At 40.4% G+C, this 13,998-nt stretch overlaps 1 long non-coding RNA gene across 1 annotated transcript; it reads right to left on the reverse strand.

Annotated features, from left to right (window-relative positions):
• Nucleotides 1-1,609: 1,609 nt before the first annotated feature.
• LOC114155416 (uncharacterized) lies at nucleotides 1,610-13,660 on the reverse strand. Its single transcript, XR_003597738.1, has 3 exons — nucleotides 13,648-13,660; nucleotides 12,548-12,550; nucleotides 1,610-2,195 (listed from the first exon to the last, which is right to left on the reverse strand). It is a non-coding gene; the product is annotated as an uncharacterized LOC114155416 (long non-coding RNA).
• Nucleotides 13,661-13,998: the final 338 nt, after the last annotated feature.

Consider the following 13,998-nt stretch of genomic DNA (forward strand, 5'->3'; position numbering starts at 1 on the left):
GACAAAAAAAATAAAATAAAATAATAAAACTATTCCACAGTTGTGTTTCCATTAAATAAAAATGAAGTGAAAATCACACATGAATATGCTTGTTCACACAATAACTTGTGACATCACAATGAAATAAGGTATCCCAAGCAAAAAAAAAAAAAAAAAAATTAACCTCCGAGAATAAAATATAGGTTAATAAAATACACATAATTTTTGTTGTATTGATATGTATACAAGGATGTCTTGTATGTATGTATATTATTTGTGAAAGTCCACTTAGTAAAAATATATCTGGGTCACAACTTTTACCGGAACTTATAAAAAGGAACAGAGGATACTCGACAAGGAGGAGAAAGGGGTGGGGCAACACGCTGGAAGAGACGCCGAGCGACGGTCCGAGGAGCTGGCAAGATTAGCCCGGAGAGAACTGACTGCTGGACTAAAAGCGTGGCCAGAGCAATTCACAAAGGGGTCAAAAGTAGTGATGGTGAGATGAAGCCTCATGAGGCATTGAACCACTTGAGCCAACTGGTTCGAGAAAGGGTTCATTTCTTGAGGCTTCATGTGCACACGAAACCACCTACTGGCCAGGTGTATAATCACAGCCAGCTGTATCTTAACACGTGTGATGCATTGAATTTTTGTCTATTATGGCTCTTGGGAATGACTTCACAAAAGATGTAGGACGAAATCATTTGTCTACATAAATTATGTATACACATATGTGTATAATAAAATATTGTTTGAATGTATTCTCTGTGTGTAATTATTCCCAAAATAGTAGTGTCATGTGATATGGCATGTTGTGTAATAAAGTTTTTCTGTGACTCTAGAAAAATGGCATGGACTTAATCAGGCAGAGGACAGTGAAAGTGCTTGTGGAACTAGGGAGGGGGCAGTGAATAGGCTAATGCTTGTGTAACTTGGATGATTTCATGCATTTTTATTAAGAAACAACAATTTCTCCACAGTTTTTGGTTTCAAACGATTTCTCTTTTTTGACACTACATGGATGAGGTGTTATTATTGTACCCCAACTCCTTGGAGCACAATAAACACCTCACCTTTACAGAAAATAAGAAACAGTGAAAAATACAGTTCCTCATAAGCAAACATAATGCATCTGCAAATGTTCAGTTCACCTTACCTTGTTAGGGCTTATCAAATCGAAAGAGGAGGGGAAATCCTCCTCTTTCTCGCCGGCTCCATCCTACTCCTATCCTGTCCTCGCGCTCCTAAATCTCCTATCTGTCTATCTTTCTCCTAAACTCTCCAAACACCAAACTAACTGTCTCAAACTAAATAACCACTATCCAAACTCTGCTATCCAAACTATCAAAACTCTATCCACTCTCTCAACTGACCGCAACTCGCCTACAACAACCCACATGAATGGAGCCTGTGGGGTTTCTAAAGCTGTCAAACCCCGCGCCAAACTCTGAGCCACTTTCCGAAGCAGTCACGTGGTACAGCCGGGCAGCGAGGCTTCGGACGTCATCGTTTTCGGCTCCTCCCCTAAATGAAGCAAGCCTCGATACGCGCTTTACGGAAACGCCCCCTCCATTACTCTACACACGCCTCGAAGCCTCGGCACATCACGTAACATCACTAGTCAAAAGTCTTCTGGAGGCAAGGTAGAGCCACACGGAGCGTTGACCGGACCCGAGGCGCTCGCGATCCAGGCCTGACGAAGGGAACCGCCCGGGCACACAAACGCCGACCCGGTGAGACCCTTCCAATTTTTTTTTTTCTTTCTTTCTTGTATTTTTGGTGCACGAAGACGGATTAATATTTTTGGGCCCCAGCGTTGTTTTTTTGTGGCGCAAACGGAACTTTATTTTTTTTGGATTGCCTAATTATGGACTTTTTTGATGGACTATTATTATTGATGAACTATTTCTTTTTCTTTTGATTTATAGGCTGGGTTATGGTCTTAGATTTGACTGTTTCATGGTGTACTTGTAAAAAATTAAAGAATGACGGGTAAAATACTATGATTTCAGGAAAACAATTGATGATTAAATGTAGCGGGCAGCTAGTAGCCGCTTCAGTGCGCTGAGGTGTCCCCTCTTTCTTTTCATTAATGAAATCGTTTTTCTAGCATTGGTTGATGGTCATGCTTATTATCAAATTCGTATAAAAAGAAGTAAAAGGACTCACTTGAGCGTGTACATTTCCCGTTTATTCGAGGATTTTGTTACAAACTAAATAAATAACATGATACCAATGGATGTAAACAGTTGCATGAGATATATTCATAAATCACCCATGGCGTTAGAGCTCAGCTATCAGCCATCAGAGGAGACGTCGGCGACTTATCGGGCTTTGGAGAGACAAGCCCATACACTTGGGAGTGGCTATGTATGCGCCGTTTTGCAGAAATTGTAGTCAGTGATTTTACAGAAGAATTATGGATTCAACACGTTTAACGACACAACGTTTTATGAACTGTATGATGCTGCAAGAGCTCTGATGGAGCCAGCTGCACATTGTCTGAAAACCCCCCCAAAACAAACCATCATCCTCCTACCACTTCCTGCCTTAGTCATTTTCGCCAGTAGTAACTTCTGAAAGGTTGATCACGTCACTTGTGATACAAAAAATGTGTTCCCATTGCAGTTTTTCGAAGCAATTTCAGTGAATGTGGTGTGAAGTGCTTCACAGTCCTCTGGACTTGATAAACAATGAACAAATACAGGCCATTTACCAACAACTGTTAATTCTTTTCTCAAAAGTGAGACTGCTCTGCTATCTGCTGCCAATAAAATTTTGACTACTCAGATTCTCATCACAGGGAACAACTGAGATTCACCTACAGAACAAGGCCTCAGCTACATCACATAAGATTTTTTAGTCATTTTCAGATATGGGTTTCTTTACATCTACACAGTTTGAGTTGAGGAGTTAAAGAAGCATCTGACTTATGTTTCTTAAGTCACTACAAGGATCAGAATTATTGACCCGGGTAATTCAGGAGTCCACCAGATCTAGTTTCCTAATATAAATGTTGTAACAGAACCTTTTGTTGTGCCATAAATTGTAATGACGTCCAAATAAATCTAATAAATAAATATTTGCAGCTCATGTTTTATTTTTTAGTATACATCTGAATTAAATAAAGGACACATCACAAAGACAAAACCAGGGGACTTGTATTGTGTTTTAACATGCACTTTCAGTTTATTAGCATGTATTTATTAATCACCACCTGCTGAAACCCAGCAGAAATGCACCAAAAATCCTTACCAAGAGCATTTTACACTATTTGTTGTACGATACTTTATGGGTTTACTGTCTATTTGTGTGCCCTTAAGCTCTCATGGGCTTTTTTGTCAACACATTGCAATGTGCCAAGTCTAAAAGCATTTCAACCTGGGAGGAAATGTATAATAATAATAGAGGACCAAGGGGGACATTAAGTCTCCCATCTAATAATTGCACTGACGCCTGTTTGCAGCCTGAGATTATAAAACAGAGGGGTGGTGTGCATCTTGACAGCAAACAACATAAACAGAACACATTAGCTACAACAGGTGCATTATATAGTGCTTAGTGGAAAATGTGGAAAGCTGTAAACGTTGAGATTCTTACAGCTGTATTGACCGGAAGATTGGAGGAATCAAAGATTGATATCTGCCTTTGATAGCAGCAAACCAGACTACAGTGGTTACAACGGAGCCTCTCTGTCAGGGTGGTGCACTTATAAGATATTTATGCCGAAGCATATCTATTATTCACTGTTTACATAATTGATCGGATTATCTGCGGGTTAGCTTTATGGAGAGTGGCAGTTCTTAAGATGGGAGGCAATAGCAAAGGTCTAGAAAGCCAAGCAGCTGAGTTGCCACTGATTTAATATCCTTCAGCTCTCCAGCCCATCCTGTAGTGATGGATGGTGAGGAGACACTTGCAGGCTTTATACAAGCAAATCAAGTTAGGTAAATCACCACCTGTTGCCCACCTAACAAGATGATTTCAGACTCAGACTGAGTGGCGTCATTCGTCCCTGCCGAGCAACGATGAGCTGTATCTATCATGTCTAAGATAAGGTCTACGTTCCAGACAGGGACTTGCTCTGGAAAAGTTCACAACCCCGGTAAGAACGGTGATGATCCACAAAGGGAATGACAATATTTAAGTAAACCTATCATTGTTTGAAAGGCTTGGACTGTTATTCTGAGTTAGCTGTCCTCTGTGTTTTGGGGAGAGCTAATTATGTGGTTTTAAAGCTGCATTGTGTAACAGTTTTTTCACATGATCAACAACCGGCTGGCGCAAACCACGAAGAAGAGGACGATGACAGGAAGTAGATGGAGGTCCACGACATGGCATGTTTTTTGATGACCTATCGCATGAACAGACATATTTGCGTGGGATTTTAATTGCGTTTCCGATTTAATGGAAACACCACAATTGCGAAATTGCGTTTCTCTTTATTTTATTTTTATTTTTTAAGCTGATTATTGACAAAGTATTGCACACATTTGTAATGTAAACGCAGCCCCTGTCATTTGTGGTGAAACACAATGAAAATCCTTTAAATCTCTGTGTGTGTTGCTGGTTTGTTGAGTCTCCACACCACTGCAGATGGCCAACAATCATCCTGACCTCTTCATCCTCACTGGATAGCTGAAGACTTTGCAGTCACTAGTTTTATCTTTGGTGGAAACTGTGTTACACATGTAGGTGGTGTACTCAGGCGATCTCACGGTCAGCTTATTTGCTTAGGAAATGAGCTAACTAGTACATTTCTTCACCATCCAGCTGCCTTATGCGCACATTTATTTTTATACTTGCGTACATACTTACTTTTCTCTATATCACAAAAAAAAAACCTGTCCGAAAAATTCAAAATTTGATCTCATTTGCCTTTATCCGCAGTACATATTTACCCTTTGCAAGCAGACATAACCAGCAACAAGAACGCACTCTGACAGCTGCGATGGTACTGAACCGGTGTTAGCTGCTGCTGGAGAAGAAGGAGATCTTTGATAGCTAATTAGTGCAGGCAGCTGTCAGAACACTAATGACAGAGATGGGGAAGTTTTGATATCACAGTCATGTTTATGCCTTTGCAGCTCGCCGTTCTCTCAGGGATCATTCAAGGCTGGGGAGAGATGGTGGGGGGGGAGACATCAGATTTCCTCTCCCAGCGCTGGATATGACCACATTAATTATAGATCCTGGGAAGCAGCAGTTACGTTCATTCAGCATATTTTTAGAATATGAGACACTGAGTTATGTCTTTAATCAAGACGACAGGTGTCACCTCGGTTCAGAAAAAGGATACTGAAAGCTGCTTAACGTTGTCAGACGGTGACATTTTGAGAAGGCTGAGGTGTGAAGCATCTATTTGAGAATTCTCGCCTGAAGCTTAAGGTGGAGATGAAGGCCATACATGCTGTAGGATTGATAGTTTATATTATATATATACACTTGCAATATAGAGTACTTGAATAATTTATTTTGTAAAATGCCCAACCTCAATATGCTAAAGTTGAAAAAGATCAAATGTATACATGACTCAATGTTCAAGTATACTTCTTAGAAATTTTGCATATAATTCAGGCCTAAAATTAATGCGTTTATCTTGATTAACACATCATTTTGCCCCAAAGTCGTTTTGTGAAACAAAAACAAACCCCCAGTGGGTCAAGAGAAGTGGCTTTGTCGTCCATCACTGTGTGTGGATGTCGCTTTGTGCGTCACCTTTACAGACTTACTTTAAACATGTCAATACAAATGTTCTGAACGGAACCTTTATATGAAAAAACGTTTCAAGTCTTGACCCTAGTATTTTCCAGGCACATAGTGCCATTTTATACCACAATCAAGTGACTGTTACCTTCAGCCAATATGAAGATGTGTTTATCAGCATCTTAAAAGAAAGTTGACTTTGCATCGTAGCTGAATCTGATGCCTTGAAATTGGGCTAAAGGAGGAAATAAAGAAGCTGTGGAAAGTCAAGGTATGAGTGGTCACTGGATCATTGGGCCTGTAAACTGTGAAAAGACACCAGGAACAACACCTGATATTTATGTCCAGAAAAATTAAAGGAACGGCTAAGGTACAGGTACAAGAACTCTGAGGGGCCTACCTGTTTGGTAGAATAACCGAGTTTCAAGTAAACCATGGAAGGAGAGAGAGGTTTTTTTTTGGTTTCTGGCAGAACAAGATTCAAGGACTGGACTCCTCTGAAAAGAGAGCCAATTAGAATATGAACACATGATGATTGTTGACTTGTTTACTACAAAAAGGGAAAAAAAGCTAGATGGCGCCGGCGCAGCTGGCTGCCTGCAGACGCAGCTCCCGTCGTGTGTGTTTGTCTGTGTCTGTGTCTGTAATCGATTAAGGATCCGTGCTTGAAGAACCCATGGATCATCAGTTGGGCTTTCTACAATGGCTGGATGTGGTTCTGTTGATGTTCTCCACGTTCTTCTGCTACTTTTTCTACTCTTGGTTGCGGAGAACCTTGTCGAGTGGAGTAGCGGCATTGTTTGCTCGCGTAAACGGCTGATTGCGCTGTGTGGGCCTCTGCTGCTGCCCGGAGACGGGCCTGTGGTCCCGGAGGAGTTACGGAGGAGACGACGGGGCTGCGGGTCTGGAGTTAAACGGAGGTAGAAGAGGAGACGGCGCAGGCCAGCGATACCGGCGATTATTGTGGGGAACGTGAGGTCTTTGGGAAATAGGACAGACAAACTCACGGCGCTGGTTAGGACCCAGAAGGAGTACTGGGAGTGCAGTATCTCTGCTTCACGGAAACCTGGCTGCACTCACTTATTCCGGAATACAGCGTGGAGGTCCCTGGATTTTCCTTGGTTCAGGGGACAGGGACTATTCCAAGAGTGGGAAGAAGAGGGGCGGCGGGATTGCACTTTATGTGAGTGAGAGGTGGTGTAATCCCGGTCATGTTAACGTGAAGGAACAGATTTGTAGCCCGGACATTGAACTTCTGGCTGTGGGAATGCGGCCGTGTTATTTACCGAGGGAGTTTACGTCCGCCATTTTGATCGCTGTTTACATTCCCCCATCAGCTGATGCAGCGGTGGCCTGTGACGTCATCAGCTCTACTGCAGCCAAACTCCAGACGTTGTTATTGTGTCTTGTCTCTATGCTGTAACTGTGAAGTAATTTCCCTGCTGGGATGAATAAAGTACTTCTATTCTATTCTATTCTATTCTATTCTTTGATAAATACAGTTACTGTACATCACTAGGACATCTTTAATAGAAAGTAGCAGAACCCTAAGTTTACTGGAAATGCACTGATTTTATGTTTCATTCATACAGTACATTTTCATATTTTTGTACTATCCAAGTCAATCTGATGTATTAAACATCAAAGCAAAAGCAAGCTTCAAGTTGAAATGTTTCTGTGGGAAATACTGTTTATGATCTTGTTTTACTTGGATGATCCATTGGGCTAACCAACATCAATTCTGTCAAGAAGACAGACTCTCCAACACATTTGCGTTCAGAAAGCACAAGACGTCTGACCAGCGAAAGAAGTCCAATTTCCACAATTGGCAGTGACAGCTCGTGGCTTAATAGAATGAAGTTTGTGCAGTTTGACATTGCCCAGGGAAAAACAGCGAGAGAGTTGTTTTGTTTTGTTTTTTTAACTTTCCGTTTGTGGGGTAGCCATTAAATTGAGATGTGTGACTAATGGCTCAGAAAGCACCGTACCGGTTTTTGTGAACGCCAGGGGACCCTCGCGTTCTCGCATGGCACCTCAGAAACGATGAGGCCATTAGGACTTGGCACGGAACATGATACATCTTAGCTCTAATTTGTTTTGTCCGGGGATTAAATTAACTCATCTAAGAGCTCATTTGCAAAAAAGGACCGGATTTGTTCCCCCTCCTTTCCCTCTGTTTCTCTCTCTCTCTCTCTCCCGAGTGTTTTCCAGTGTCACCTTGGGTGGAATTGTCTCTAAATGTGGTGTGAAATGATCAATATTGGAAGCGGAGTGGAATGGCAGGTGACATGCTCTGAAGGGGTAATAATGGATCTGATTCCATGTGCAAGTTAGCGACCTCTTCCTCCAATCTCAGTCCTGCAGCCTGTGCGGGGTGTATCGTATCAGTTGATTGTTTTCAATGTGACTTTGATTGATATTAGAGCCTTGGCGTTGCCTGGTTCACCAGCCAAAAGCTGGCATGTGAGGGGGTATCGGCCACTGCGCTGCCTTTGCTTCAGCATCACTTTGATGCATGCGATGGCACCACAATACGCATCGGATCCATCTACCCATCTAGAATGTGTCAGATGGTGCAGATCTGAAGGCAGTGAAGTTTGACTCGTTTTTGACAGATCAATACACTCCTTAGGAATATGTCCTACTATATGACAGCTCCAGCTATTTGTATCTCTATCATTCTTTTTTTTTAATCATTATTTTTATTTCCCCCCTTCTGCCTTTTTGAGCACAGATTTGCGGTTTGATTTGCTTCGGGGACTTGATGGCGAAGGCTGTTAGGGAAGGTGATTTAAAAAGGGGAGGACATATACTTAATAGAAACAGAAAACTTGTAAAATCAGCATTCATGGTGGAATGGTGCATGACTGCAATAAAACATACAGGATGTGATGATACGGGAGCTTTTTGGCTGCAGTTGTGCTTGCAGCAGTATTTAACTTTTATAAAAAGAATAAAAAGAAAAGTTTTTGTTAAAGCTGTCTCGATGTCCTGACAGTGTAATATGAGACAGATAATCCATGAAAAGATTAATCTCATTCATGTAATCCCTCAGCTATTATTGCTGTCTGAAGAAACGCATCACTCCTGACTGAAAACAACCAATCAGAGCCAGGAGGAGGGTCTTAGTGCTGTCAGTTAACCTCATATACGCGCCGTTAAACGTGCTAATGGTGAAAAACAAAAGTTCAGTTACAAAAAAAACAGTTTATCCGCCATCATCGGCATCTATACTAACTACCCTTAGCAATCACAGGGTGATTGCACAGCTCTAAGACCCTCCTGCTGGCTCGTACCACACTGTCACAACATGGCGACAACGTAAACAAATACATAGAAAAATATTTCTTATAAAAAAGTTACATACAGCAGGTTGAAAGGGACGGTGTTACATAAAACTTGTTTGAGTTTTACATCATGTTATAATGTTATTCCCTCATCAAAACTACACTTTGAGAGTATGTTTTTGATGATTCTTTTATGCATATTTGAGAAATCCTTTAATCTCCATGGCAGCCATTCAGCTGTGCAAAACACCTGGATAAACCTAGCGCCGCTATGAGGAGGAAGCTCCTCTTCTGAGCTACTGTTTCCAACATCACAGAGTAGCCTTTCACCACAATTCCTCCACTCCTTCAGACTAGCCAGCAGCAATTAGCAAAAATGTGGTGGAACTGCTGATCTGCTGAGCTCATTACAGGAGCTACTTCTCAGGGAAAAGGTGGTAATTTAAAAAAAAAAAAAGATTAATAGAGGAGCCATTTTTGTGATGAATTCCTAAAGGCAGAGTTTCAGAAAGAGCAGGAGTATTTAAGGAGCGTTAAATTACGAAGTAAGATTTATTTTGTCACGTTCGCTATATATAGCAAATCTTTCACAACTGAAGTTAACATAGTTACCTGTCTGTGCTATAAAATGGCACTATATGTCTGGGAAACATAATACTGCCTTTAAAGTGACAGCTGCTACTCAGTATGTCCAGGGTTCCCCAATGACTTCTGATGATTGGCACCACTCCATAATCCATGACGCCTTGAATATCCATCTATGAGTTTCTTTACACAGGTGTTGTAGATAAGATACAATATAAACTTTACACTGCACCAACAGATTGACAGAGAGCCTATGTATATTCAGAGCAATACCTGCTGTCAGTTCAGAACCCCAGATTAACAAATCATGCGTCTCTTTGCAATGTCGTTCAGGTGGAAGAAACAAGGAGACTCCAGGAGAAAGTAGTAAAACCCGCACAGGAAGAAAAACATGAAAACTCCGAGGTTTAAGGTGACAGTGCTAAGCACTTAATTGCTCTCAATAAATTCACATTAGGCAGAGACGCACAGAATTGTGACGTGATGAATCCCCAGAGCTGACATAAATGTCAAAGGGGTCTGAATGCTTAACTAAATTGAATATTACAGTCGCTTTTTTTCTTTCTTTTTTTTTGTTCCTGATCAATCCCGAAGCATTCAGTATTGTGTGTAAATTGAGGGAACGCACAAAATGACAAAAATATTACAGCGCCCTGTGTAAGCTGCTGTTTTCTGGTGCATTCTTTCCTTGCAAAGTGAAGGAAGTTTCCCGCTTCGCAGCAGCCTTTGTGTACAACGCGCTGCAGCTATTCAAAGGCAATCACAAAAAGAGCATGCTGACCAAGCCTACATATTATTACCAATCCTATTTCTCATTCTTTTCAAAAATATAAGCGAGAAAAAAACTGAATTATTTTCAGACGGGAACGTAAAGATAGTTATAAAACAGGTTAAAAGGGGCTGAAATAAAGAAGCATCCATGGTCAACAAAAACATGCAGCGATTTCTATCAATGGAACATTCAAGCAAGTTGAATGGTAGCTGCTTGCTTTTCTTTTTTCTTTTCGCCTGCTCCATTTGCTCAAATTCCACACCCGCCCCTGTGGATCCACAAGCCCCTCGCTCCACTGTCCTGCAGGAAATAAGCTTTCAATGCTTTCTAGATGACTTCCTAAAAGAAATGAAACTCTGAAGGAAAATGAGAACAATGAATAATGAAACAGTGGATGGGATGTGCCTGACCACTGCTATTCATACAGCTTGTGTCATCGCGCGGCGCCCCGTATGAAATTGAAGGTTGTGATCACCGGCTGGAAAGAGCAACGGCTATAACCATTAGAGGGACAGAGGGGACGGTGCAGGGGGAGGGAGGGAAACAAATAGCTTTTCTTGGGTGCACATATAATCATTTTATTTAGGATGAAGAATGCTTTCAGTCAGGATAAAGGTAGCATTTTTTTTTGCTTCTGTGAGATTGATTCCCCGCCCCGCTCCCACTTTTTGTGCTGTAACAATTTTTTTTTTTTTCTTAATTCAGAAATATTTTTGATCAATGCTAATAGTTTCAGGATGTGTGTTTTTGAAAAGTTTAAAACCAGAGAAAACCTGAAACAGAACTTCAGGCTGCAAAAACACTCAATTTTAGCAAGTATTCTTGTTTTTTTTTCTAGTACAACTATCTTACACTTGAAATAAGACAAAACTAAGTTACAAGTAACTTTTTAGCAAGTTACCTGCAATGGGAAAAATGTCTCTTTACCTGTGAAATAATCTGCCAGTGGAACTAGTACTTTTTCATCTATATTAAGTTGTTAACTAAACCAAGCTCCAATATCTTGCTGAAAAGTGACTTGTAAGTTAGTTTTGTCTTAGTCGTCTAAGTGTAAAAAGATATTTGCACTGGAAACTAGACAAAACATAGATTTTGTTTTTGTAGTGTATCTTAAGTTCTGCGAAAAACTATTTCCCTCTTATGGACTTCTTTTTTCTTTCTGTCATGCTCAAATGTTTCAGATCATCAAATAAATTTTAATGTCAATAATGATGAATAAAATGTATTATTAAGGGAAACCCCTTTCTAAAATAATTTGTTCCTATCTGAAAATGTGATTTTCTCCTAGAACAACCACATTGTGGACAAATTTCGGGCCACGCATTCTAAAAATATTTAAAATTTAGCCACAGTTGAGTGTCTTTAAGCACCAGCGACTCGTTTCAAGTCATGCCACAGCACGTCAATCAGATTAAGGGAAGTACTTTGATTAGGTCATTCCAAACATTCTCTTTTTGATTCAATTAAAGGTGAACTTGCATTTAAGATTAAGGTTGCTAACTGATAGCGTGACGGCAGCTGCGTTTTCATTGCCTGTATAATTGCATTTAATTGCATGACATTTTGAAAAAAAAATCACTTAATAGAAACACAAAATTGCTGGATCAAAATTGCTTTATCTTGCAAAACTGCAATGAAACACTTTTTTCGCATCACGAGTCACATGATCAACAATAGGATGTTGCCACTGGCGCAAACCATGAAGAAGAAGGTGACAGGAAGTGGTACGAGGATGACAGCGGCCATGTTTTTTGATGACTTACTGCATGAGCAAAGTTATTCACAAGTGATTTTAATTTAGCTTCTCATTTAATGGGAATACTGCAATTGCAACATTGTGTTTTTTCAACATTAGTGGAATATTGACAAAATTCTATGCACATTTGACATTCGTGATGAAAACGCAGCTGGAGACATTCTCAAACAAGATTTTATGGTTTAGAGCAGAATTTATTTTTCCATCGTAATTTTATCAACAGCAAGTCAAAGTGCTGAAAACACCATGTTTTACTGTTAGTATGATGTTTCTTTGATGCTGATATTGGTACACCAAATTAAATACGACACATTACAAAAAGCGATTTTCACATTGGTGCCAGTTGGTTTCTATGGAAGCGTTTAACTGCCAGAAACAATTAATTCAGGAGAAGTATAAATCAAGATAGTTTCACATCATAATGAAGTATAAAACTTATTATAACAAGGTTTCTCAAACCTTCTTGAGAAACCGTCTTGTTAAGGTTCATCAACCATAACAGGAAGGGCTGTCAAATACAATATAAACTTGCGTATAAGTTTGAGTAGCTTTCAGTAAGTATTTTCACAATTTAAAAATGCAATTATTTTTTGCTTGTGTTAAAGTTTGTTTAATAATCCGAAGCATTTAAGTGTGAGAGCGACAAAAAAAAATTCAAAGTTCTGTTCACTAGAAAAGGAACTTTGGATGGTATCAAATATAAGCCATTAAAATTCTTTATGAATTTAAAGGAGCTAATATTTCATAGCAAAGGAAAGAAAACTAAGTTAATTATTGGCTTTTTGGTTGTCTTTCAAAACATAGAAGTCATTTCAACAATGACCTTTGTCACACCTCTCTGAACAGGATAAAATGGCTTCTATCTGCTGTGTTAGACGTGAGATATGCTGTAATTTGATCAAAATATACATCTTTATAAAGGTTCATCGAAAAAAACGTAAATATTGTGAAAAAGTTCAAGATTTTAAAATTTCCATCAAAAATGAAACGCATGCAAATTATTGGTTACATCCCAGCGTTGCGTCTGATCTCTGCAAAACGCTCCTCAGCTGTAACTGACCCCGGGTTCCTCAGGGAGGGATATTACAGTCAGAATGAAACAGACTCTCTTTCTCAAAGCGCAGCCACTTTACAGCAGAAGAGGCTCCTTAACGTCAATCATAAACCCACAGAGAAAATGATCCTCCAATGAGAGCAAATGCAGCTCTACACTTCCAGAAGAATGATATGGCCGGGAGGGTTTCGAAACCATGTTTCTGTACTTCACATTAGCCTCAGCAGGATGGCTAAGAAAAGCTTCAATAAATAAAATAAAATAAAAAAGCAAGGGAAAAGGGGAAAAACGAAAAATCTTTCACCATTTGGATATGGAGAGAGAGAAAAAAAGTAAACTTTCTGCAGCCCTCAAGCTGCTGCTACAGTCCTGACATGAAGGAGTCAGCTTGAGCACTTACAAATCTTTCTAATCCCTTTCAACGTGGAGCGGCGTTTGCCAGACCCCTGCTCCTTCAGGGTTTCTGAGACAGAAAGAAAGGAGCCGTGTGTTTGTGTGAATGCACAGGTCTGTCAGTTACAGTGAGTTGGGCTCTGCAAAGCACGGGCAGCAGCTCAGTATGAAACTTCACAAGGGGGATGTAGAGCTCTGGATTCACCGCCCCATGCGCTACCAAAGGCCATGACGGCGAGATCAAGTAATTACCGAATGCTGTCAAGGCTCCTGAGCGGGTGTTCTTTTCATTCAACTAAATGGCTTCGCTGATCATCTGGTTGTGCATAATCATGTCGAATGTGGCGGCAGCGGCAAGCGGGTGCCTATCTGGCAGCCCAGCGACAACCGGCGCGTTCCGGGTCAACGAGCTCCGTTTACGAATCATTGATTTCTGTTGTACAACAGCAAAAGACACGAGTCG

The sequence above is a fragment of the Xiphophorus couchianus genome, chromosome 13, assembly GCF_001444195.1.
Source record: "Xiphophorus couchianus chromosome 13, X_couchianus-1.0, whole genome shotgun sequence".
Classification (NCBI taxonomy): domain Eukaryota; kingdom Metazoa; phylum Chordata; class Actinopteri; order Cyprinodontiformes; family Poeciliidae; genus Xiphophorus; species Xiphophorus couchianus.